This window comes from Mustela nivalis (assembly GCF_964662115.1).
Source record: "Mustela nivalis genome assembly, chromosome: 8".
NCBI lineage: Eukaryota > Metazoa > Chordata > Mammalia > Carnivora > Mustelidae > Mustela > Mustela nivalis.
This window is the reverse complement of record NC_139027.1, coordinates 117,913,621-117,939,494: the sequence shown is the minus strand read 5'-3', so window position 1 is coordinate 117,939,494 and position 25,874 is coordinate 117,913,621. Positions and strand designations below refer to the sequence as shown.

The 25,874-nt window shown below is 42.2% G+C and overlaps 1 protein-coding gene across 2 annotated transcripts in view; it reads right to left on the bottom strand.

Annotated features, from left to right (window-relative positions):
• Positions 1-20,223, bottom strand: part of CSNK2A1 (casein kinase 2 alpha 1) — a 53,874-nt gene extending 33,651 nt beyond the window's left edge. The window contains exon 1 of one of the 2 annotated variants that reach the window (XM_082745873.1): positions 20,042-20,223. The gene's annotated coding sequence lies outside the window, so the exon portion shown is untranslated. The remainder of the gene's footprint in view (positions 1-20,041) is intronic. The other variant, XM_082745874.1, reaches the window with a different exon arrangement.
• Between the last annotated feature and the right edge of the window lie 5,651 nt (positions 20,224-25,874).

Here is a 25,874-nt window from a genome sequence, read left to right as displayed (position 1 = left end):
CACATTATGTAAGAAGCAATTTATAATGAATGGTAAACCTAAATATAAAACATAACATTTTCAAACCTTTAGAAGAAAATCTTGTGACCTGAGGACCTGGAATTAGGATCAGGCAATGGTCTTAAAACATAATGCCGAAGCATAATCCATAAAAATAAAAATGGATAAACTGGGCTTCATCATCAAGTATTATTATTATTATTTTTTTTAAAGATTTATTTATTTGACAGAGAGAAATCACAAGTAGACAGAGAGGCAGCCAGAGAGAGAGAGAGAGGGAAGCAAGCTCCCTGCTGAGCAGAGAGCTCGATGCGGGACCCGATCCCAGGACCCCGAGATCATGACCCGAGCCGAAGGCAGCGGCTTAATCCACTGAGCCACCCAGGCGCCCCTTCATCATCAAGTATTAAAGTATTTCTTCTCTGTGAAAGGCACTGCTAAGAGAATGAAAAATAAACCCCAGATAGGGAAAATAAATTTGTAAATCACATATATGATAAAAGACTTAAATGTATAATATAAAAAGAACTCAAAAATAAGAAAACAACCCAAATAACAAAGAGACAAGAGATCTGAACAGACACTTTGTAAAAGAAGATCTATGGATAAGCTTAAGAAAAGATGCACAGTATTGTTAATCATTAGGGAAAGTCAAATTAAAATAAAAATGAAGGGATGCCTGGGTGGCTCAGTTGGTTAAGAATCTGCCTTCAGCTCAGGTCATGATTCCTGGGTCCTGGGATGGAGCCCCACATTGGGCTCCTTGCTCAGCAGGGAGCCTGCTTCTCCCCCTGCCTGCCGCTCCCCCCGCACGCTCTCTCACAAATAAAATACAGATACACTACAGATCTACTAAAATGGTTAATATTTTAAAAATAAAATAAAATAAAAAGTCAATACCAAAAGCTGGTGAGGATGCAGAGTAACAAATTAATTCATTCCCGATGGGAATGCAACATGGTATATATAGCCAGCTTAGAAAAGTTTGGCAGTTTCTCAAAGTTAAACATATATTAACCGTACAACCTAGCAATTCCCACTCTTAGGTACTTTTTCAAGTGAACTGAAAAACCAATGCTCACACAAAAACCTATACCTGAATGATGATAGCAGCTTTATATGCAACTGCAAAATAACTGAAACAATCAAGATGTACAACACATGAATGGATACACAAATGGTGGTACAAGCACACAGTGGAAAACAACTGATCTTTAGAACATGAAGAACAACTGATCTGAAGAACATAACAATCTTAAATATATTTCCCTAAGTGAAGAAGCCAGATCCAAAAAGCTACATACGGGGCGGTCTGGCTGGTTCAGCTGGTAAAGCATATGACTCTTGATCTTGGGGTTTTAAGTTCAAGCCCCATGCTGGATGTAGAGATTACTTAAAATCTTTAAAAACGACAAGCTACATATTGCATACTTCCATTTATAGGCCATTCTAGAAAAGGCAAACCATAAAGAGAGAACAGATGAGTGACTGTCCCATTACAATGAAATGTTCTGTATAACACTGTAGAGGTGGATTTGTTACTCAAAGCATTGTCAAAACCCACAGAACTGTACACAACAAAGTATTACTGAATGCAAATTCCTAACTCTGTCCACTGAGAGCTACTAGAAATAGTGTCAAGGAGTAGCAATGACAGTTAATTAGTGCCCACATCTTGGTTTCTCAATAATTTTCTCTAATAAAAGGAATGCTCCTTGGAGAAGTGGCGGATTCTAGAATGGGGGAGATGATCTTGTAGTCAAAAACACATGGGAGCCAAATGGAAGTAACATCAACTGCCAAAGCTTGAACAATCTGAGTAACAATGATGGAATTAGATTATGACCCTAAAGAGTAAAATAAATATCCACGAGTCCACACTAAGTAATTAAATTTTGAAAATCTTCCCTACATAAGAATTCCAACTTACATATACATCCAGAAAGAAAGAGAAAATTTCCATTAGACCAGCAACAGTAATTGCTGTAGCCAAGATCCACTGACAGATGCTAAACTTAGTAGAACTTTTAGGAGAAACAGAATTATCTGCATAGCCTCTAAGAATCTCTTCCAATCCTCATTAATTACTCTGGTGGTTTTAACATAGTCCATAAATCATTTGGTATGTCTCCTTCGAGGAGGTGGAACTTAATGTTCCTCCCCTTGAAATTGGCTTGGACTTAGGAAAGCCCTTCTAATAAATAAGTATGTAAAGGGAGAAATAATAATTCTAGAGTGGAGAAACATAGCAGATACAACCTAAACATCACTAAAGATAAATTATATTAAATCACATAACCTTAATGCAATCATCATGATGAGAAAGACATGTCACCTGTGGTATTCTCCAAAATTCATAACCATAATCTAATTATGAGAAAACATCGGTCAAACCTAAATTGAAAGGCATTCTACAATCTCACCAGTCTTCTCCAGAAGTGTCAGTCTTGCAAATCAAGGAAAGACTGAAAAATTATCACAGACTGAAGGAAACTAAGGAGACATGATGACTAATACAATGTGGTATCCTGGACCAGAAAAAGCACATAACTGGTAAAATCCAAATAAAGTCCATTTTAGTTAACAGTATTGTATTATTGTTTATTTCTTAGGTTTAATCAAGTGTCATGGTTATGTGAAATGTTAACCCTAGGTGAAACTGGGTGATGAGCATTTGAGGACTCTATCTTCACAAACTCTTCTGTAAATCTAAAATTATTTAAAAATTAAAAGTAAAATATTGAGGGACACCTGGGTGGCTCAGTTGGTTAAGCAGCTGCCTTCGGCTCAGGTCATGATCCCAGCATCCTGGGACTGAGTCCCTTGCTCGGCAGGGAGCCTGCTTCTCCCTCTGCCTCTGTCTGCCAGTGCACACGCTCTCTCTCTCTCTCTCTGACAAATAAATAAATAAAATCTTAAAAAAAAAAAAAAGTAAAATATTGACAATACTTGGTGCTAGAGAGGATGTGGAAAAACTAACACACATACTGATGGGAACACAACATGGTATAGTTAGTTCTAGAAAACAATTTGGCAGTTACATTTTTCACACGACCCAGCAATCCCCGTCACAACTGTGGTCCATCCATACAATGGAACACTACACACCTCTGCTAAGCAATAAAAAGGAACGAACCATTGATTCAACTTCAATGAATCTCAAAGGCAACATGCTGTTTAAAAAAAGTGAGTTTCAAAATACTATATATTGTCTGATTTCATTTATATAACATTTCTGGAAAGATAAAACCACAGTAACTGAAAACAGAATAGTGACTACCAGAGAATAGGGGTAGGAGGATGGGTGTGACTACTGAGGTACACGATGGAGGTGATATAATTAATTGCTCTGTCTTCGTTGTTATGGCGGTTACACAAATCTCTCCATGTGTTAAAATCCACTGAACTGTACACACAAAAAGAAACCAATTTTATTTATATTAATTCTAAAAATAAAAATTTTAAAGGAGAATTTATCATATGCTATATTCTAAAACAGAATAACTAAACACAGGATAACACAACCAACTTCATGCCAGTAAATCTGATATTCCTAGAGGAAAGACTTACCAAAACAAACACAAGAAGAAATGAAAACCTGAGTAGTCCCATAACCAGTTCAATCAGTACTGTACTGGGTATCAGTTTACAACCTCTGCTCTATTCTAATGTCTTTCTACTGTACAGCTTAACATTTCTAACACTTTAAAGAAGTTTTAAACCTTTAAAACATTAAGCAAATGAGTACTGAACATGCTTTTTTCCTTCTCTGTGACTTTAATTTTATGACCTCCAATAATGTTTGCTAGGGGAAACTCCACTCACCCTTCAAGAATCAGCCTGGTCTGGGGCGCCTGGGTGGCTCAGTGGGTTAAGCCGCTGCCTTTGGCTCAGGTCATGATCTTAGGGTCCTGGGATCGAGTCCCACATCGGGCTCTCTGCTCAGCAGGGAGCCTGCTTCCTCCTCTCTCTCTCTCTCTGCCTGCCTCTCTGCCTACTTGTGATCTCTCTCTGTCAAATAAATAAATAAAATCTTAAAAAAAAAAAAAAAAAAAAAGAATCAGCCAGGTCTTACATCCATGATAAAGCCTTTCTACACCTCTCCAAAATGAGCCAAGTGCTCCTCTATGGGACCAAAGCACCCCCATATATACTCATTACATTATCAATTGTCTTGTTTATGCAGATCTCTTTTCTAAATAGATTATAAACTCAAGGACCTAAAACAGAATTTATTTCTCTTGGTATATAACCTGTATTTATCACAGTGCCTAGCATGGGAAAGTGTTCCATAAATGTTTCGCAAACTATTAAGGTAACAATATACAGTATTTTGGCAAAAATCAACCCTGCTTGCACATGGACCTGCTCATGTTCAAAACTAAGAAAAGCAGTTTGGCTCTATGATGGGTATTTTTGATCTGCATCTAATTTTAAAGATGTTCTTTGGTCTTACATGTAAAGCACATCCATCACCAACACCAGAGTTTTAAAACAGTCATACTATTATTTCCCAATGAGATAAGAAACCAGTCAATATGTGTGAGAGATGTTTCTTTGGAATCAAAAGCTTTTTTTTTTTTTTAATTTGAGAAAGAGAGAGAGAGAGAGAGGATGAGTGGAGTATAGAGGGTAAGGGAGAAGCAGACTCCCCACTGAGCAGGGAGCCAACATAAGGCTCCATCCCATGACCAGAGATCATGATTTGAACTTATGGCAGACACTTAACCAACTGGGCCACCCAGGTGCCCCTGGAGCCACAAATATTTATGAGGCTATGTGATTTACCCATGTGATCAGCACAGTGTCTGACACTCCGTGATAGAGCCACAGACATTTATTACTGAAAGACATGAACCTTGGATTTATAAGGTACCAGGAGGTTATAGAAAGAATGGGAACACTGTAACCACTGAGAAGAAATACAACCCTGACTCTGTTATTGGATTTTAGTGAGGAAACTGCAGAATATAAGGATTAATACCTTCCCCTACTTTTTCCTTTACTGTCATGGAGGTTACATAGGAGACAACCACATACTTCCTGTAGGTGACCAATAAGCAGTAAACAATAGGGTGGGTTGTTCTAAACTTGCTAACAATAAAAAACAGGATGGAACTTAGGGCAGCAAATACTGGCTGGCTTCTAACTCTAATGATATATGAAAGCCTATGGAGGGTCAGTTATCACTTCTTAGGATTTATATTTACTACTTTTAAACCTAACTAGTTGTAGGTAATATTTTCCCCATTTTACAGAAGGCAAATTGGAGTAATCGCTGTAAGGTCACAGAGAGGCAGTGATTTATTGTCTAGATCCACAGCTTACTCATTCTGTTCTACAGCAAACAATATCCCATTTGGCTCACACAGACTTTTTCTTTTCTTTGGATAAGAGAGCTGGTTAAGAGACTGCCTTTGGCTCAGGTCATGATCATGGAGTCCCATAATGGGCTCCCTATTCAGCAGGAGTCTGCTTCTCCCTCTGACCCTCCTCTCTCCTGCTCTCTCTCTCTCATATAAATAAATAAAATCTTAAATTAAAAAAAAAGAAAAAGAAAAACTCAAAATAAAATCCACACTACATAAAACTTACTCTTTTAAAGTGCACAATTCAATAGTTTTTAATATATTCACAATGTGCAACCATCATCACCATCTGATTCCAGAACATTCTATAGAACATCAAAAAGAAACATTCCAGAACATCAAAAAGAAACCCAACACTCCACAGCAGTCATTCCTAATGCTCCACCACCCCTGCCAATTTGTTTCCTATCTCTATGGATTTGCCTATCCTGGACATTCCATACAAACTGAATCAATCACGCAATGTGACCTTGTGTGGCTTCTTTCATTTCATTTAGTATGTTTTCAAAGTTCATCCATGTTGCAGTTTCTGTCACAGTAGTTCATTCCTTTATACAGCTGAATCTACTGTAAAGCTATACTACATTTTGTTCATCCATCAGTTGATAAGACATCTGCGCTGCTTCCTCTCTTTGGCCACTATGAACAATGCTCCTATGAAGAACATTCATGTACAAGTTTTTCATGTTTTTTCAAAAAGTGAATCAGCTATGGGGGCCCCTGAGTTGCACAGTCAGTTCAGTGTCCAACTCTTGGTTTTGGCTCAGGTCACAATCTCAGCGTTGTGAGATCAAGCCTGCGTTGGGCTCCCTGCTCAGCATGGAGTCTGTTTCCCCTGTTTCTCTGCCTCTCCCCCAACTCATGTATGCAAACACGCTCTTGCTCTTAAAAAAACAAAACAAAACCCTTAAAAAAAGCCAATCAGCTATTACATATTATTACATATTACATATTATAGTACAAAAGTTGAATTATGTACTAAAAATTTTCATTATAAATATTTAAGTGTGACTTAGCTGCCACCCCCCAAAACAACAAAAAATTAACCTTCAATTTCTCAAAAGAAGAAGAAAAAGTAGGTAGGTCTGTTAGATTACAATAATTCTGTACTCCTGCACTGATAAAAATCCCTTGGATCAGCTAACTTGTGTTATCCAACAATAACCTCTAAAACCCAACCAATGGAGATGCCACAGGTAAACCTGGACAATTCATTTATCTTATTGGTCTGACTCCTGTAGTCCTGTAGGTATTTGGGTTAGCAATCCCTGCTCTACACTAAATACATATGTAAGATTAGAAAATTAATACTATGGGGGCGCCTGGGTGGCTCAGTGGGTTAAGCCTCTGCCTTCGGCCCGGGTCATGATCCCAGGGTCCTGGGATCGAGCCCCGCATGGGGCTCTCTGCTCAGCGGGAAGCCTGCTTCCCCCTCTCTCTCTGCCTGCCTCCCTGCCTACTTGTGAGCTCTGTCAAATAAATAAATAAAATCTTAAAAAAAAAAAAGAAAGAAAGAAAATTAATACTATGTATCTTACAAAGCTAACTGAGGGGAAATATGGGCAAAGAAAATACCCAGCATTATTACATGCAGTGGCAAGCACATTTAAGTCCTCAATTGAAGACTATTTAGAATTCCAATTCACAATATACCTCTTGCCAATTAAGAAATGCAGAATCAGGGGCGCCTGGGTGGCTCAGTAGGTTAAAGCCTCTGCCTTCAGCTTGGGTCACGATACCAGGACCCTGGGATCAAGCCGTGCATGGGGCACTCTGCTCAGTGGGGAACCTGCTTCCCCTTCTCTCTCTCTGCCTGCCTCTCTGCCTACTTGTGATCTCTCCCTGTTAAATAAATAAATAAAATCTTTAAAAAAAAATAAAGAAAGAAGGAAACGAAACGCAGAATCAAACATGGATTTACAAAAAATCTAATGGTCAAGACCCTTCCTCTGCACTCCAATAGCACTCTTTGTTTACTCCTTCAATCTAGCACAGTCACTGTACTGTCACACATCCGTCTTTTTAGCTAAACAAAATTCCAAGGGCAGAAAATAGTGCCTCTGTACCCTCAGGAGTCTATCACAGAAAGATGCATATGGTCCAGAAATGTCTGTTGAAAGAGCATAATACCGTGACAAATAATAAAGTCAGGCAAATGTTACAGAACTAAAAATAATAAAAGGGGAATTTATTATTTGGGCTACATAAATTATAGCACTGAAAACAGAGTCCATCGGGGGCGCCTGGGTGGCTCAGTGGGCTAAAGCCTCTGCCTTCGGCTCAGGTCATGATCTCAGGGTCCTGGGATGGAGCCAGCATCGGGCTCCCTGCTCAGCGGGGAGCTTGCTTCCCCCTGCCCCCCGCCTGCCTTTCTACCTACTTGTGATCTCTGTCAAATAAATAAATAAACTCTTTAAAAAAAAAGAAAGAAAGAAAATGGAGTCCATCAATAGAGATCAGAGGCCCACAAAACTCTCTACAAGTATATACCCTGTGCAGGTATATTTTTTGAAGGAAAGGTCTGCACCTTCTGTTACAGACTCAGAGGAATCTGTAAACCCCGGCCGAATTAAAAATCCTATTATTAACACTATAAAATTTCCATTTTAAAAGGTTAATTTGATAATTTACATAAATATTAAACATTTAAATTTCTCAAACTAAGTATATCCCATCCTTTCCTGAAGGGATAAGAGGAAGACAATGTATCCTAGGCTTCAATTTATGTTCTAGCATGAGGAGGAAGCTTGACAAATGATTAACAAAATGTCAGCTTCAGAAAAGATACAGTGGCAGAGTCACTGAAGTGAAGACAACAGTTTTAAGCAAGGGTACTCGAGTTTTTGCTTCACTGTATTAAAAAAGTAAGAACATGAATTTCTTCACAAGTGTCTAAACTTATATAATTTATAGTCTTTTTTTTGAAAGATTTTATTTATTGAAAGAGTGAGGGTGTGTAAGTGAGGAGATGGGGATAGGGAGGGAGAGAGAATCTTAAGCAGACTCCACGCCTGCTGAGCACAGACCTACTATGGGGCTCCTCCTTACCACCCTGAGATCATGACCTGAGCTGAAATCAAGAGCTGGACACTTTATGCACCGAGCCACCCACATGCCCCTATAGTTCTTTTTAAAGTATCTCTTTTTTTGAGGGGAGGGGGAGGATTTTCTTTTCTTTTTAAAAAAGATTTTATTCATTTATTTGACAGAGAAGAGAGACAGCGAGGGAGGGAGCATAAATAAGCCAGAGAAGTGGGAGAGGGAGAAGCAAGCTTTCCGCCAAACAGAGAGCTGGATGTAGGGCTCGATCTCAGGGCCCCAGGATTATGATCCAAGCTGAAGGCAAATGCTTAATGACTGAGCCACCCTGGTGCCCCCAAAAGATTTTATTTTCAAGCAATCTCCATATCCAACATGGGACTAAATTTACATAATCCTGAGATAAGTTACAGGCTCTACCAAGTAAACCAGCCAGGTGCCCCAAGGTATAGATCTCCTGAATTGTATGTGGGAAGAGAATTACTTGAGGGTCTGAGAGATACTTTAAAATGGTCTTTTCTAAATTTCAAGTCAAGATTATTTTAAGATTTGTGGCCTTTTGTATCTTAAAACTGTTAAAAAAAAAAAAAGTTACCAAATGTTCTCTATCAGTGCTTACTGCCTTTTTAAAGTCAAAACACCAAGGGAAAGTAGTATTTGTATGGCATACTGGGATGAGTGATTTTGAGACTTTTGGAACCAAGGTCATTGGCTTAGACACCCTGCAGCCTGCATGAATGGCCAGAGGGTTGGGGGGACCAGTACCTCAGCACATCTGTAACTCCTGCTGATGTAGTACATTGGCTGAAAAAATCCTGGTTTAAATGACATATAGAGATCGGAAGCTGAAATTGCCAAAATCCATGCAGTAGGCTGAAAAACCTATTTCGTAAGTCCCCTTGTTTCAAGGGGAATGCATATAATCATCTTTTGAGCTTTTAGTCCAGATATACCATTAACAAGCAAAACATTTCTTCTGAGAGACCATCTATTTGGATGGAAGTCATTGGCACAAAAGCAAACAAAAAACAAAAACAACAAATACAAACTAAACGAAGCAACCCTGACTTGGAAGACTAAACCAGAAGAAAACAGGTTAATGGTAAACTTGAATGTAACATTAAATGAAATTGCCTTTTTCCCTCCACTTTATGATTATTCTACTTTCTTGTCTCAAGGTCATGAAATAATCTCCCTCACCTACCAAACTAAGCCATTTAAATAGTGGTATTTTTTTTTTAATTGGGGAAGAATATACAGGTCAAAAGGTTAACAATTAGCTCCTTGACCCCTTAACAGACTCTAACCTAGTGCACACTGAATAAACAGAAAAACTACCTGTTCAAAGCCAACAATGTAAGTTTTTTCTGTCCCTGTTAAAGGTCCAAATTTGGAATATAAATATTCACAATAAACCTGATTAACTCACAAAATTATCACTTACACAAACCTGAAGGATATTTAAGACATTACAACCCTACACATTACTGGGCCTTCTGTCTTTATTTCCATCTACAAAATTTACAACATTCCTTTTAAAAGGCAATACACTCAAGCTTTTCCATAAAACAAACAAGGGAGGATGGAATAACAAAAAACATTACCATTTGGGCTCTCTGTATTTTATTTCTCTACCTTTAAGCCAGAAAAGGAATCAAAGTGTCAATGTTACATAAATAACAGCAACAGTTGGAGGTCTTCCAATGAAGGGAAGCACTGTAAGGAAAGCCAAGCAGTTTGACTTGAATTAACACAGCTCCACCTCAAACACCTGACAGAGTACTGTCTCCAACAATGCAGAATATAATAAATCACGGGCAAAGAAGTCTTCATCTGTATATCATTTTATCAGGTACCACAGTCTAAATAAAGTCATAATCTGAAACTTTATTCCACTGGCAGGACCCTTTGGAACCCAAAGACAGAAAACTTCAACTGAGATCCAGAGTAATCTAAAATATGTAGTAACTACTGCTTTCCATTTGAATGCCTCTTATAAACCAGGCATGGGAGGAAATGTAAACTCCCATTTTAGAAATAAACAGGTGTGTAGGGGCACCTGGGCGGCTCAGCCCATTCATGCTGGACTCTTGATTTCAGCTCAGGTCATGTCTCAGGTCCTAAGACCAAGCCCTGCACCCAGGTGCTTGACATTCTCTCTCTCTCTCCAATTCTCCCTCTGCCCCTCCCCCATCCACATTCTCTCTTTCTCTAAAACAAATCTTTATAAAAAGAAGAAATAATAATAATTTTAAAAAGCAGGTTCAGAGGTGCCTGGGTGACTCAGCTGGTTAAGTGCCCAACTCCTAACTTCAACTCAGGTCATGATCTCAGGGTTGTGAAACTGAGCCCCACAATGGGCATGGAACCTGCATTAACATTCTCCCTCTCCCCTTCCCACCACCCCACACCTTTCACTGTGCAAAAGAAAAGAAGAAGGAAGGAAGGAGGGAGAGGAAAGGAAAGGAAGAAGGGGTGGAGGGTGGAAGGAAAGGGAGAAAGAGGTTCAGCGGTTAAATGACCTGCCAAAGACCAAAGGACTACTAAATGATGGAGGCCAAATTTGAAACCTAGTATGTTTAGGATTCAAAACCTAAATAGGTTATTTTCACTAATTCAACACTATTTCCCTAATTCTGCACATTTATTCAATTAACAGCCTACCATAAATATTACAATGAAATGGGTTGCTTTAAATGTGGAGGCAAGGGGCGCCTGGGTGGCTCAGTGGGTTAAAGCCTCTGCCTTCGGCTCAGGTCATGATTCCAGGGTCCTGGAACTGAGACCTGCATTGGGCTCTCTGCTCGGCAAGGAGTCTACTTCCCCCTCTCTCTCTGCCTACTTGAGATCTCTCTCCCTCTGTCAAATGAATAAATAAAAAAATCTTAAAAAATAAAAAAAATTAATATGAAGGCAAGATGAAGGGTGAAGATGTTTCAACAATCAGGAGTCTTCATTAGTCTCTTACCTAAATGCGCTGGTTAGCAGGCCACAATAGTATAAAAATTGGGTTTTAAAAGATGGAAGACTGGGTGACTGGGTGGCTCAGTTGTTTAAGGGTCTGCCTTCAGCTCAGGTCATGATCTCAGGGTCTCGGGACAGAGCCCCTCAAGGGCTCCCTGCTCAGTGGGGAGTCAGCTTCTCCCTCTCCGCCCTCACCACCCCCCACAATGGCTTGTGCTCTCTCAAGTAAGACTAAAAAAAGAAAAGAAAAAAAAAAGATGGGAGACCAACTCCAAAGCAGATGGTTATTTGTATTCAATCTATATAGTCAAAAATACACAGAATGCTTTATCACTTTAAAGTACTGATAAAGATAGGTTCATGCTCTGCCTACAGTGTGTGATTTAAGAATACAGAACAAACAGGGCACCTGGGTGGCTCAGTTGGTTAAGCAACTGCCTCTGGCTCAGGCCATGATCCTGGAGACCAAGGACGGAGACCAAGGACAGAGACCTGCGCCTCGGGCTCCCTGATCAGCAGGGAGTCTACTTCTCCCTCTGACCCTCCTCCACCTCATGCCTTCTCCCTCTATCAAATAAATAAATATCTTAAAAAAAAAAAAACAGAACAAACAAAAAAAATTAGTGGGTTACCTGAGAGACTAGGACATAAAGATGTCAATACAGGAAAAACTACTCTAAACATATTCCTAACACATAATGCCCAAACCCAAGTAAACTATGATCAAAAGAACCACTGGGAATTAAGACCTCTGATCCAGGTCCACAAGGCTCTAAGTGAGCAAACCTTGAACTTTCCCTGAGTCTGAGATGGGAACATTCACTTTGCTATCTAGATGAGAACCCTAGATTCACCAAAACTAGATAACCACTCTGGCAATGCACACTGTACTTGAGCAACTGAGGCAATCTACACTGGGTGTCACTTATATACTGACCCAGCCCTAACCAACACCAATTCAGGAGCTCACACTCACCCAGCAAGACACACCAGAAACAGGAAGTACAGGTCAAAAGTCCTCATTAAAAAATAAGAATTCCTAGCAGCAAAAAATAAAAATAGAGTAAAGAGTAGCAGCACTGCAATAAACAAACACATTGTCTCCACTGACAGCAAAGAGAAAGAATTCATATTAGTCAGGCACCCAGCATTTTATAAAATAACTCTTTTCACCCTCACAGTAACCCTGAGAAAACACTAACTGGTGCTTTAGTTATTAATCCTCACAAGAACACTCTGATGCAAGTACTATTTATATTCCCATTTTACAGATGAAGAAACTGAAGGTTAATAAACTGTCCATGGCAGTTGCTATCCCAATTGGAGAGATGGCAAAATCCAGGTTTAAGAGAGGTGAAGTAACCTCCACATTTGGTCACCTCACCCCAAAGCTGGAGTTCTTTCCAACTATCCTCTGTGCCCCCTCCATTAAAAATGAGAAATTCTCTGGGGCACCTGGGTGGCTCAGGTTAAGCCCCTGCCTTCAGCCCAGGTCATGATCTCAGGGTCCTGGGATCGAGCCCCACAATGGGCTCTCTGCTCAGCAGGGAGCCTGCTCCCCGCCCCTGCCCCCCCCCCTGCTGCTCTGCCTACTTGTGATCTCTCCCAGTCAAATTAAAAAAAAAAAGAGAGAGAGAGAATGAAATTCTCGATCCCTCCGCTACGGATTTCTGTAGCTGTTTCAGAAACCATACCCTCCCCCCAACAAAGATAAAAAGCCAATAGGAATTTTCATAAGAAAACATCTCAAAAAGCTACTACACTGTGAAAGCTACTAAGCTGTGGAATGATACATGCACTATTACAGAATGTCATTCAGTTGTAAGGTTGGGGAGAGGGACTATCTAGAGATCCTTAGCACAGCACCTACGAGATATGTAACAGGCATTCCGCGGTCTGTTGAAATAATAACATCTTCTGACCAGTTAGAAATTCAATTTTTTAACAAAAATAACTTATCCATTCATTTTTAACAGGGTTGCTTTCTTAAAATTTATAGCACATTAATGAGATACCTAAATTGAGAAATGGCCATTAGTGTATTAGTCATAACTTCAGAAAAATTCCAAGTGTTCACTTTTCCAAGCAGATTAAAATGTTTCAGCTAATAAAAACCTGTCAGAGAAATCCATGAGGCCAGAAAGTATAAAAAGAAAAGAAAAAAGTGGCCAAAATAAAGGCATTTAAGATGTGACACATATAAATTAGATCATTCTAAGTGTAACCTGGTATTTAACCCTAAAACCCTCACATCAGATAACCCAGTATTTTCTATAGATGAAAACATCACCACTAATGTAAAAAAAGCTTGTCCACCATAGCAACTGTTGCTAAGTAGGCGTCTCATATCTAAGGCTAAAAGACACAGGATTTGTAGAAACCAGTGAAATACCACTCCCAGCGTGATTGTGAATTCTTCCACTGTAAACTTTTAAAGACTCAACCCGTGATTTCTATGTTGGGGGGAAAACGTGTATTGGTCAGCAACCAGGTCTGCTGAAACCTACCCCTGAGAATACAAAAAAAAAATTTTTTTTTAAACTACCAATTATCTATATAGCCCAATGTAAATATATCCTTTGTTACAATGACAGCAGTTCCTTTTCCTTAATCCTGGAGTAATTTCTTTGTCTGAAAGGCTAGCTGGCCCAGATTTCTAAGCAACAACTAAATGATATACCACTTTTGAAATTACTAATTTTAGGAGTTCAAAGACATTTAGGTGTACAAATGCACTAATTTTCTTGGGAAACAAACTTGGCCTAGATCATCCAATGAATTGTGATATAAAAGATCAAATCCATTTCTCATTTTTTAAAAAAGATTTTATTTTTAAGTAATCTATACCCAACCTGGGGCTGAAACTCACAACCCTGTAATTAAGAGCTGCAAGCTCCCGTGACTGAGCCAGCCTGATGCCCCAATCAGTTTCTCATTTTAAATCAAACATCACAAACCTTATTATTACCTTAAAGTGCTAAGACCTTACCTTACACCTAACCCAATGCCAAGTCCCATCATGTGTCAGTTTCTGAACTAATACAAATTGACTGTATTATGCAGAGGTTGTCATAGAGTTGCCAAAACAATTACCATAAATGTTGTAACAATTAACATCTATCTCTGGAGCACTTCATATGGTTGCTAAATATGTTACATTCACTGTGGCAATTCTCACAATGACTCCATGAGGAAAGTGAGGCACAGAGAGAGAATCTGTCCAAGGTAAAACCTGGAAAAAGGGCAAGGCAGGGGTACACAGGGAATATGGTTCAAAAGCCATGTATCTCCATTGCCTGGACCAGGATTCTAGGCCAGCTCTAGGGCTGATACTTGAGCCACTTAACCTTCATGTGGCCCAATTTCCTTTATTCTAAACCCTACAGTCAAACACATAGTCTCAAAAGTCCTTCATACCCTGAAATGTTCTAATTTTATAATCATCTTTCTATTCAGGTAACGAACTCAAAAAGAATTGGGACTTCTTTCCTCCAACTTCTGAAGTCCTCACTGAAGTTGAGAGTCCACATTTTATCAATCTAATCTATAGGATACCACTGCCAAACAAAAACAAACAGCCTTTCTTAACAGCTAGAGCACTCCATTCTGCAATTATAATTCCCCAATCTGACACCAATGATAACGATCATGACAAATGACAAATGATAACCTCAAATGATAATGACAGGGAGAAAAGACCTTACCATTATGGGTTGGGGTAGATGTAAAAAGAACGGACTACTGTACACGGGTGGTTATCAATTCACAAAAAAGGACCACCCATTTCCGTCTCCTCTAAAAAACTGGAAATAAGTCTTTAAAGGGCTCTAATATAAACTTACTCCTTCATTCAACCAATAAAAGGTAATGAAGAAATTATGTCACTAATCCAAGATATTTATTATAAGCATGGAAAAATCACCAATTTATAGGATAAATCCTACCAAAATGGGTTAGAGCTCTAGAATCTACATTTTACCAAGCTAGTCATCTAACCAATTCAAATTGCATTTAAGGACAATGACAGGATATTTAAACATCAAAGAAAAAAGGTATAGGTTCCACTTAATGCAATTACTATACGAAGTCTTCTAGGACCAAAAAGCTTCGCAAAATAATCCTTGGTACTTTTGTTCTCTAGAAAATCCCCCCCAAATTCTTAAATAAAACCACCCCCCCCGTTAGTTTTCTACTGTTGCTATAACAAATTACCACAAATATAAAACAACACAAATTTATTATCTCACAGTTTCTATAGGCCAGAAGTCAGGTGGGCTTGGCTGGGTCTTCTACTTAGGGTCCTACAAGACCAAAATCAAGATGTCCACTTTGCTCTGTTCCTTGTTGGAAAACTCCAGGGGAAAATCTGCTTCCAAGCTTATTTAGATTGTTAGGTAAGTTTAGTTTCTTATGGTTGTATGACTGATGCCCCCATTTCCTTGCTGGCTGTCAAGCAGGGCTGCCCACATGCTTTCCATGAGGTCCCCTCCAGTAATGGTAGGCTGAGTCCCTCTCATGTTTTGAATCTCCAACTTGTTCTGCCCATCTCTCTGACTCCAGCTGGAGAAAGTTCTCTGCCTTCATGTTAGATTGGACCCACTCAGGAAATCCAGGGTAATCTTCCTATCTTAAGATACTTAAACCATAATTATATTTGTAAAGTTCCTTTTGCCACATAATGTTAATATATTCAGATTCCAGGGATTAGGGGAGGGGGACAGGGTATCATTTATTCTACCACAGCCCACCCTCTGACCTCCAGAGATTCACATCTCTCCCAAACGCAAAATACATTCCTCCCACATTCTGAGGTCTCATTCCATTATAGTATTAACTCGGAAGTCCAAAAAACTCACCTAAACCTGATCAATTAAAAAGTCCCAAATCTCATCTTTTAAATCAGGTGTGGATGAGGCCCTAAGCATAATACAATTAAGTACAACTCATGAGGGGCGCCTGGGTGGCTCAGTGGGTTAAGCCACTGCCTTCGGCTCAGGTCATGATCTCAGGGTCCTGGGATCGAGTCCCGCATCAGACTCTCTGCTCCACAGGGAGCCTGCTTCCTCCTCTCTCTCTCTGCCTGCCTCTCTGCCTACTTGTAATCTCTCTCTGTCAAAAAAAAAAAAAAAAAAAAAAAAAAAGTACAACTCATGAGGCACAATTCCTGAAAACAAAAAAATTATCTGCTCCCAATATACAATGGTGGGACAGGTACAGGGCAACAGTTAAAGACATTCCAGTTCCAGCAAGAAAAATGGAAGACAAAACAGATCCACTGGTCCAAAGCAGTTTCAAAATCTGGGCAAACTTTGCTCCTTTTCAAAGTTAAGGGGAAAATCCTCTGTAGCTTTCAGCTCCACTTCTCTGCGCGCTTGGTTCCACCCTCCGAGTCATCCACTTTTATTAATGAAAAGCAGTATACTCACGCCTGTGCTTTATCAGTCTGTTTCCTGCCTAGAAGTTGGGGGTTTTAACAGCCTTCTTTAACTTTCTACCGTCTTTTTCAATCCAAGCTGGCATTGTTTCTGATAGTATAAAATCCTCAAGGACCTCAGTGGCTTTTTATAAATTTCACAGGAGTTCACTCCATTAGTCAGACTCACATCCACAAACACACCAGACTGCACCTTCAACACTCTGCTTGGAAATCTCCTCTGCTGGATAGCCAGGCTCATCATTTACCAGTTCTCTTTTCCACATAACCAAAGGATACAATTCTAAACTTTTTTGGCCACTATGTAGCAAACATCTTCTTTCTTCTTTCCTCCAGTTTCCAAAGCCTACCTCATTGCCACCTGAGCCCTAGTTTGCAGTCAACACCCGTATTTCCACAATCTCTTCTAGGCCTTTTCTATCATACGCCTCAACATTTTTCTGGCTTTCATCCACTTCCACGTTTTTAGGTAACAGTACCTCACTCTAGGTACCAAAAATCTGTACTAGTGTTCTACTGCTGCCATAACAAATTACAACCAACAGGAGTGGCTTAAAACAATAGAAATTTGTTACAGTTTCTGTAGGTCAGAAGTTAGTTGGATGTGGCTATGTCTTCTGCTTAGGGTCCCACAAAGCTAAAATTAATTCCCTGCTAGAAACTCTGGGCAAGAATCCACTTCCAAGGGGCGCCTGGGTGGCTCAGTCGGTTAAGTGGCTGCCTTCAGCTCAGGTCACGGTCCCAGAGTCCTGGGATCGAGCCCCACATTGGGCTCCTTGATCAGTGGAGAACCTGCTTCTCCCTCTGCCTCCTGCTCTGCCTACTTGTGCTCTCTGTGAATAAATAAATAAATAAATAAACTCTTTAAAAGGGAAGAAACAGGGGGTAAAAAAAAAAAAATATCCACTTCCAAGCTCATTCAGGTTGTTGGTCAGTTTCTCATGGTTGTAGGACTGAGGTCTCCATTTCCTTGCTGGTTGTCAGCTAGGGCTGGTCTTTGCTACTAGAGGCTGCCCGTATTCCTTCTCATGTTTCCCTGTGGCCCCCTCTAGCAACAGCAAATGGAATCCCTCTCATGATTGGAATCTCTGATTTCACCCTTTTGCCCTCTCTTGACTCCCAGGTGGAGAGAGTTCTCTGCTTTTAAGGCCTCATGTGATTAGGCTGGGCCTACCCATGAAATGAAGAATAGTCTTCCTATTTTAAGATTCCTAATCCTAATTAGACCTGTAAAGTCCCTTTTACCATGTAACATATTTATAGAACCTGGGAATTAAAGTACGGACATCTTTTTGGAGAGGGGTGGCATTCTGTCTACTATAAACACAAACCCCATGTAAGGCTTTAAACTCAGTTCCTGAAGAAAATTCCCCCTCTCCCCAAAAGACTGTCAAGTAAAGGTGTCTGTTCTGAGTAAAATCAAAGATTCACCCTGTAAGAGTGGCTAGGCAACAGGAGAACTAAAAATACACTGTGGGAAAGAAGCCGCCACTTGTTTCATCCCCAGACAGCAAGGCAATAAACCCTTTACATAGAAATAACCCAATGTTCCCCTTAAATATATGCTTCTCTTCCTTACTTTATTCCATACAAGAGAACATAACTGGGCATGTTTTTGTTTTAACAGAAGTTGTACCAGGGTGACCTAACTTTGTAATCAGTTGATAAATCAATCTGAGCAAACTTCAAATCTTTTCATTCTTTCTTGAAATCATGCACCCTCCCCCAATGGCACAGGAAAGTAAGTATTTCAAAGTCACAGAAGGGTAAACCTGTCCAGATAAAACAGCAGGTGAAGTTTTTCTAAATGACTTGGGAAAGACTGAGTTATTGGTACTAGTCTTTCAGTCAAAGGTCCACCAAGCCAATTAAGTCAACTAACTTACAACAAAAGAAAAAACTGCAACAATTACTACAAAAGTAACATTCTGAAGTCTTGCCTACTGTTAAATTGCTGACCACAAATTTTACCTAGAACAGAGAAAGCCCAAATATACCGCTAGTCCCTTTAATCTATCAAGCACTTACTACCTGTCAGGCACTGTGGTAAACACTTGACAAAAATTATCTTATTTATTGCTCACCATAACTGTATGATCCAGGAAATACTACCCCCACTTTACATATAGGGAAACCAAGGATTACAAAGATTAGGGCACACAGCTAAGCAGTAATGGCACTGATATTTGAGAACCCAAGCACTCTGGTTCTTTACCACTAGCCTGTATTGCCACTCCTTAGATGTAATGCAGTCTCCCAACTCCTAGAAAAATCGTCCCTTTCTAGTTTTCTTTTCTTGTCCTCTCCCCATGCCTCTCATAGAACTCAGTAGGAAAGGTAATCAAGTCTTTCCAAATTAATTTACCACCTTCTTTTCAGAACTCTTCCCTTCCCACAATAGCAAAAGTCAAGAAGCGACTTCTTCCGACCCTGACTTTGCTTTCCAAAAACAAACTACTGAAGCTCCACCCATCACTTGCCTAGACTATTAACGTTCCAACGCTGCAAAATAATAACAAAATAACCAAAACGAAAATAAAAAAGTCGTACTCTTTCAAAAGGTCACAAACTTAACATGTATACTGTTGGCCAAGCTTTCATTCTACATACCTCTCTTCCACCTAGGCTCCCAACTAACCTTTAACTCCAACTCCACCCATTCTGCCCCACTTCGTGGTCCCCTCCCCCTTTCTCCCCAGAGACCTCGCCCGGGGTTCCCTCCCCTCTGCACCCCAGTCTGCAGGTGGGAAGCCCAGCCTGGCCCAGAGGGACCCTTAGAAGGCCCCTACTCCAGCTGCTCCGCTCCGCGGGAGGGTTCACCCCACCCTACCCAGCAGGCACCACTCCCCTAGGCACCCTCCTCCAGCATCCCCTAGTGGCCCCACCCCTCAAGCTCCCTTCCCCCTCCAGCAACCCCCTCTTCCAAGTTGCCCCCCTAGTCCCCGCCCCAGTCCAGCCCTCTCCCCAGCAATTAGCGGGAGTCCCGAAAGCCAGTTCCCACCCTCACATCAGCCTCTGCCCCCTAAGCCTCGCTCCCCGTCCTGGAGGGTGGCCCCAGGCCTCCCCGATGGGCTGCAGGGGCCTCGGCTGATGTGTGTGTGGGGAGAGGGGGGGCAGGGGAAGGCGACGGGCCGCTCCGGAGTCCGCTGGGAGCGCGAGGGGAGACCGCGCCCCGTTGTCCCATCCTGGGCCCACCTCCACACCCAACGACCTCGCCTGGCGGCTCCCACCGTACCTGTGGTGGAAGCGGCAGCGGCGGTGGCCGCTCTCCCCTCTCCTCACACAGACAATATGGCGGCGGCGGAGGAGGAGACACACGGCTCGGCCGCCAGCCGCAGGGACCAGAGCGAGGCTGCGGCCGCCGCTGCCGGAAGCGGAAACCCCCCTCCTACCAGGAGGGGGGGCGGGAACTCTTCCGACTCCACCCCCATCGGAATCCGCCTGAGTGCGGCCATGCTGGGACGTGCTATTTTATCTCTGCAGTTGTGGTTCCGAAGTGGGGGACAAAATGGAAGACATTCTCAATGTAAAGCATAATAAAGAGATTTGCAATAATTAAGCGCATTTTATTTCACTACTTGTGAAGAACTGACGAGGTAAAGAAGAAGAACCTCCCGTAGGTGTACAATTGGTTTGTCCCAAGCTAAGATGGCGGTCCCTATGTTTCCTGCGCTTCACCCAGCTGACGAGTCGACAAGCCGGCAGGCCTTCCTTGAAGCATGCGCGACCCGCAGGGCTGTTCGGCGAAGCATTTTGGGAGTTGTAGTCTCTTGCTCGGACCCCTCGACTAGGGTTAGGGTTCTAGCAGCACATTTGCTCTGCTCAAACTTTGAGTTCGTGACAAACGAACGAAAACAGTTGAACTCTCGGAGTGGTGCGACGCTGGAGTCGAGGGAGTGATGATCCAAGCCCTATAGAGACTTGAGACCCAATTCCTGCCTCCTGCAGGAGTCCTATTTAGAACTGCCCATTAAAATAAAGGCTTTTCTTCCGTCGATTTGCCCTTCCTCCCCCTCCCCCGGCCCAGATAACCTCCCCAAAGCAGCCACGGGGCACTTTTTATCTTGCAAACCTGATCATGGTGTCCTCATGGATAAAAATCTTCCAAGGCTCTCCTTTGTGCACCAAAGATAGCCCAAATTCTTCTCTTCACATCCAAATTCCTAGATAAATTGGACAGCCCACTCACTCCCCTTTCTAGCCTCCTATTGTGTCCCTCCCCTGTCATATTTCTGACGCTTCTACCCACTAAAACTGCCAGCTATTCCCGGAGCTTATCTGTGTTGTCTCCCTCCCTTTGTCGCTGGCGGTTACTTCTGTTACTGTTATCCCCTGAACTAGCTAACTTCCGTATGTCCATTGGATTAATTCAGGGATCTGGGGTTCTTCCCTGCCTTGAGCTTCCCCAGACGTTTGCACCATCATTCAGAAGCCTGACTGTTCCCTAACCTGCCTCCTCCATCAGACTCTGAGACCCCAGTCGACAGGGCTGGGTCTGATGATCACTGTCCTCTCTGCAGGCCCTGCAAAAAACTGGTGTGTTACTGAGAGGAATTCAAGTATTAGCCTCACCTCCAGTGGGGCAGGGGTGTGAGGGCTGGAACAAGGGTGAGGAGGCTGGGTTATTTTGGTACCAGCTATTATCCCTGTGCTGCCTCAGAATAGCTGCCTGGCCCAGGAATGGGCCCTCCCACCCTCTCCAGCCCTCCTTTCACAGTTTGTCAGCTCACTGGCACCTCTGCTCCCAGAGGAGAGACAATCACCTCCCCTATAGAATGGGGATGGGCGCAACTGCAGACATGCAGCAATGATCGCCAGGAGGTGACCGTAACCTTTCCTGGGCTTATCTGCCAGACAGGTCTGCAGCATTTGACCCCAGGGGCTGAGAATCTACATTAATGGCTTTCTGGGTGCTGGAAGGTGGGTCGATCCTCTTCTCTAGGCCTGTTTCTCCACCTGTGAACTGAGAAGTTTCAACAAAATGATCCCAAAGTTTTCATGAAGACCTTCTTAAGGAAATGACTGACCTTCCACTTGGCTCATGGATCTTGTCTGTTTGTCTGTCTATCTGTTGAGCCAGCTGTCATGGATCCTTTGTTCATATCTATTCAGTTCACAGCTATTAGTTACTTGCTATGAGCCAGACACAGTGCTAAGTGCTGGGGTTGGGGTATGAGAAAGACAGACACCAATTCCCGTGTGGAGCTCACTTTCTAAAGTGAGAAACAAATAATACATGGGTAAGCAAAGAAATAAACAACATAGTTTCCAGTAGCAGTGAATGCTATGAAGGAAAAAGATAAGTAGCTATGGAAAAGACTAAAAGGGGGACCACTTTAGCTTGAGTGGTTTAGAAGTTCCCTCTGAGAAGGGAGCAGTGAGTACAAAGGTCCCGAGACAGGGAAGAGGTGGGTAAGTTTGAAAAGGAGACCGAGGTGGCTGAACCACTGTGAGTGAGGGGGAGAGGGTAAGGAATCCGATGGGAGAAGTGGGCAGGGAGCTCAGGCCATGGTAAGGAGTCTGGGATTTCATGTGAGAAGAGTGGGGATATTGTCCAAGGCTTAGCCCTCCCGCCTTCCTGTGGTCTCAGCCCCTCTTACAATGTCAGTTCTTCATTCTTCCACCCAGTTCTAGCGTCCATCCATGACCTCATTCAGAGAGTTCACACAGGCATACACATATAATCCTTCCCATTAAATGAGCCCCTATCCCTGCCATCTCCCTGGCCGCCTGGTATAGATCTCTTGTCCCAAGAAGCTCCCATTCTCCAATGTTCACCCAGTTAGGAAGGGTCCAAAAGATCAGCTCAGTTTTCTTTATTACTTCTTCTTCCTGACACCCCACATGACAACTCTCAGTTGAGACTTCCTTCAAACAACAGTAGCAGTGATCCCATTTAAGAGCTAAAGCACTTGCCCTGGGCCTCACAGTGAATGTTCACCATCTCATTTAACCCTGACATCAGCCTGATGAGGTAGGAACTAAAAGTAGCCTACTGCACAGACGAGGAAACTGAGACTAAGAGAGATTATGAGATATGACCCAGGGGACATGCAGTGACAGACCTTGCATTCCAACCTGGGTCATCCTCTCTGCGCCAAACCCAAATGTATCAGCTTTCTACTGCTTAACAAAGCACCCCAAGTACAGAGGGGCTTAAACCAACAATTATTTATTTGTTTCTGCTTGTGTGGATTGGTGGTTTGGACATGTCTCAGCTAGGACAGTTTTCCTCTGCGGTGCACGATCTTACTCCCACATCTGTGGTCAGTGAGCACGATGGCAAGCTGACTGGCTTCATTTACGTGTCTGTCAGCTGCCTGGGTCTGTTGGCTTGAGTGCCTGGATTCTCCCTCACGTGGCTGCTTCAGCAGCTAGCTCAGGCTTCCTCACATGATGGCCTCCAAAAGGCAAGGAACAAAAGCAGCAAGGCCTCTCAAGGTCAAGCCCTCAAAAGGGCTTGCACATCCCTCTCACTGCGTTTTATTGAGCAAAGCCTGTCCCATGGCCAGCTCAGGTTTAAGGAGGTTAGAAAGAGCGTTCATCTTTTGAAGAGAAAAACACCGAAGTCATTCTGCGAAGAGTCGTGTGTACCAGGATGGCCAGAATTGTTGTGGCTGACTTTGCGAACGCACCACATGAAGTGATCATATGTCTGGACCTGGTTAGATAAGTTATCATGCAGCTAAATGTGGAGCTGTGAACTACCAGAGCTAATATTTTGGGAGCACTTAGTATTCATCAGAGTCTATGCAAGAGGCCTTATGTGCATGAGCTCTTTTAATCCTCTTGACAGCCCTTGGTGGCAACGACATTTTTATCCCCATTCAGAGATGAAGCCCACCCAAGATTCAGAGAGGTTAAGCAACCTGCACAGGGTCACACAGCTAGTCAGTGGCAAAGTTGTTAAAAAGAATGACAATATACTATCCTGTCGTGGAAAGCTGGCTCTGTCACACTGTTATGTGATGAAAAGCAAGAGATGAAACAAAAGTTTGGTCAGAACATATTTAAAAACACATTTAAGGGCGCCTGGGTGGCTCAGTGGGTTAAGCCGCTGCCTTCGGCTCAGGTCATGATCTCAGGGTCCTGGGATCGAGTCCCGCATCGGGCTCTCTGCTCGGCAGTGAGCCTGCTTCCTCCTCTCTCTCTCTCTCTCTGCCTGCCTGCCTCTCTGCCTACTTGTGATCTCTCTGTGTCAAATAAATGAATAAAATCTTTAAAAAAAAAACACACACACACATTTAAAAGTGGGTAAGAGGGGCGCCTGGGTGGCTCAGTGGGTTAAGCCGCTGCCTTCGGCTCAGGTCATGATCCCAGGGTCCTGGGATCGAGCCCCGCATCCGGCTCTCTGCTCAGCAGGGAGCCTGCTTCCTCCTCTCTCTCTCTCTCTGCCTACTTGTGATCTCTCTCTGTCAAATAAATAAATAAAATCTTTAAAAAAAAATAAAAAATAAAAGTGGGTAAGATGTATATGAGTTACAGAGTTTTAGACAAAGTTCAGGAAGGATTTACCACAGACTATTAATGGAGCTTATCTCAGAAGAGAGGAAGAGGAGGCAACTTGACTTGAAACACTTCCGTCTGCATTGTGCAAATTTTTTATGTTTGAATTTTTTGGGGGGTAACAAACATGAATCCTTATTTCAACCCTCCACAAAGGAAAAAGATTTTTTTTTTTTTTAAAGATTTTATTTATTTATTTGAGAGAGAGAGAGAGAGAGTGAGAGAGAGCATGAGCCCTCGAAGAGAAGGTCAGAGGGAGAAGCAGACTCCCCATGGAGCTGGGAGCCCGATGCGGGACTCGATCCCGGGACTCTGGGATCATGACCTGAGCTGAAGGCAGTCGTCCAACCAACTGAGCCACCCAGGCGTCCCAGGAAAAAGATTTTTTAAAATGTCCTTTCGTTGGACTCTCACCTCTGTCTTCTTCTATTTGGTTCTTACGTTTACTGTTTCTCCCCCCTTTTCTTGACACTGCTCTGGTCCCTCCTTTATCAGTTCTGGCCTGAAGTTTTGTAACTACCTCCGGCAGCCCCTCCCCTCTCCCTCTCCCACGCATCCTGCACACACACACACACACACACACACACACACACACACACACTGCCACTGGAGGAAAGTTTATTAACCACTATGTTCCTCTCTTGCTCAAGAGTTTTCAGTGGCATTTCATTGCCTTCATGGAAAGTCCAAATCCCTTGGCTTGGTGTCCATGACATTTGTAAATTTGATTCTAACTTGATTGGATTCCACCTCTGTAGCATAACTAATAGCATAACCTTGGACCACTTATTTGATCTTTCTGAGCCCTAGTTTACTCGTCTGCTTAAGAAAAAAAAGAAAGAGGGTGCCTGGGTGGCTCAGTCAGTTAAGCATCTGACCAGCTTGGGTCAAGATCTTGGGGTCCTGGGGTCAAGCCCTCCTTGGCTTCTCCCTCTTCCTCTCCCTCCCCCGCCAACCACCTGCTGGTGCACTTTCTCTCTCTCTCTCTCTCTCAGACAGAAAAATAAAATTTTTCAGAAGGGAAGAAAGAGAGAAAGGAAGGAAGGAAGGAAAGAAAGAAAGATAAAAAGAAAGGAAGAAAGAAAATAAGAAGGAAGGAAGGAAAGAGGGCTGGAAGGAAAGAAACAAGAGAGGATGTAGCATGAAAGATCTTGTGGCAGATTAGGTTACTACTCAGTGACTGTCCTGTTCTTCCCCAGCCAGGGCTGATTATATACTCCTTACCTCACTGATCTTAAGCTCTGCCTAGGGGATGTGCTTTGGTGTGAAATGTAGATGAAAGTGACAATGTGTAAATTCCATCCTAAGCCTAAAGAGGTCTCCTGCTTTCAGTATCTTCCTGGGAGTTTCCTCCTCCACCATAAAGATGGGACTGTCATTGGTACACTGCGTCTTTTGAAACAGAGTTCAAGTCGAAGTTTCTGTAAGAAGGTGCAGGTGAAGAAAGTTTTGTGTTTTGGTGTTGAGTTTGTATTAAACTTTAGAATGCATATTTCATGACCTCTATCCCTTTTGTGTGACAGAAGGCTAAACAGCTAGGAGGAGAATGTTCTATGTCTGTT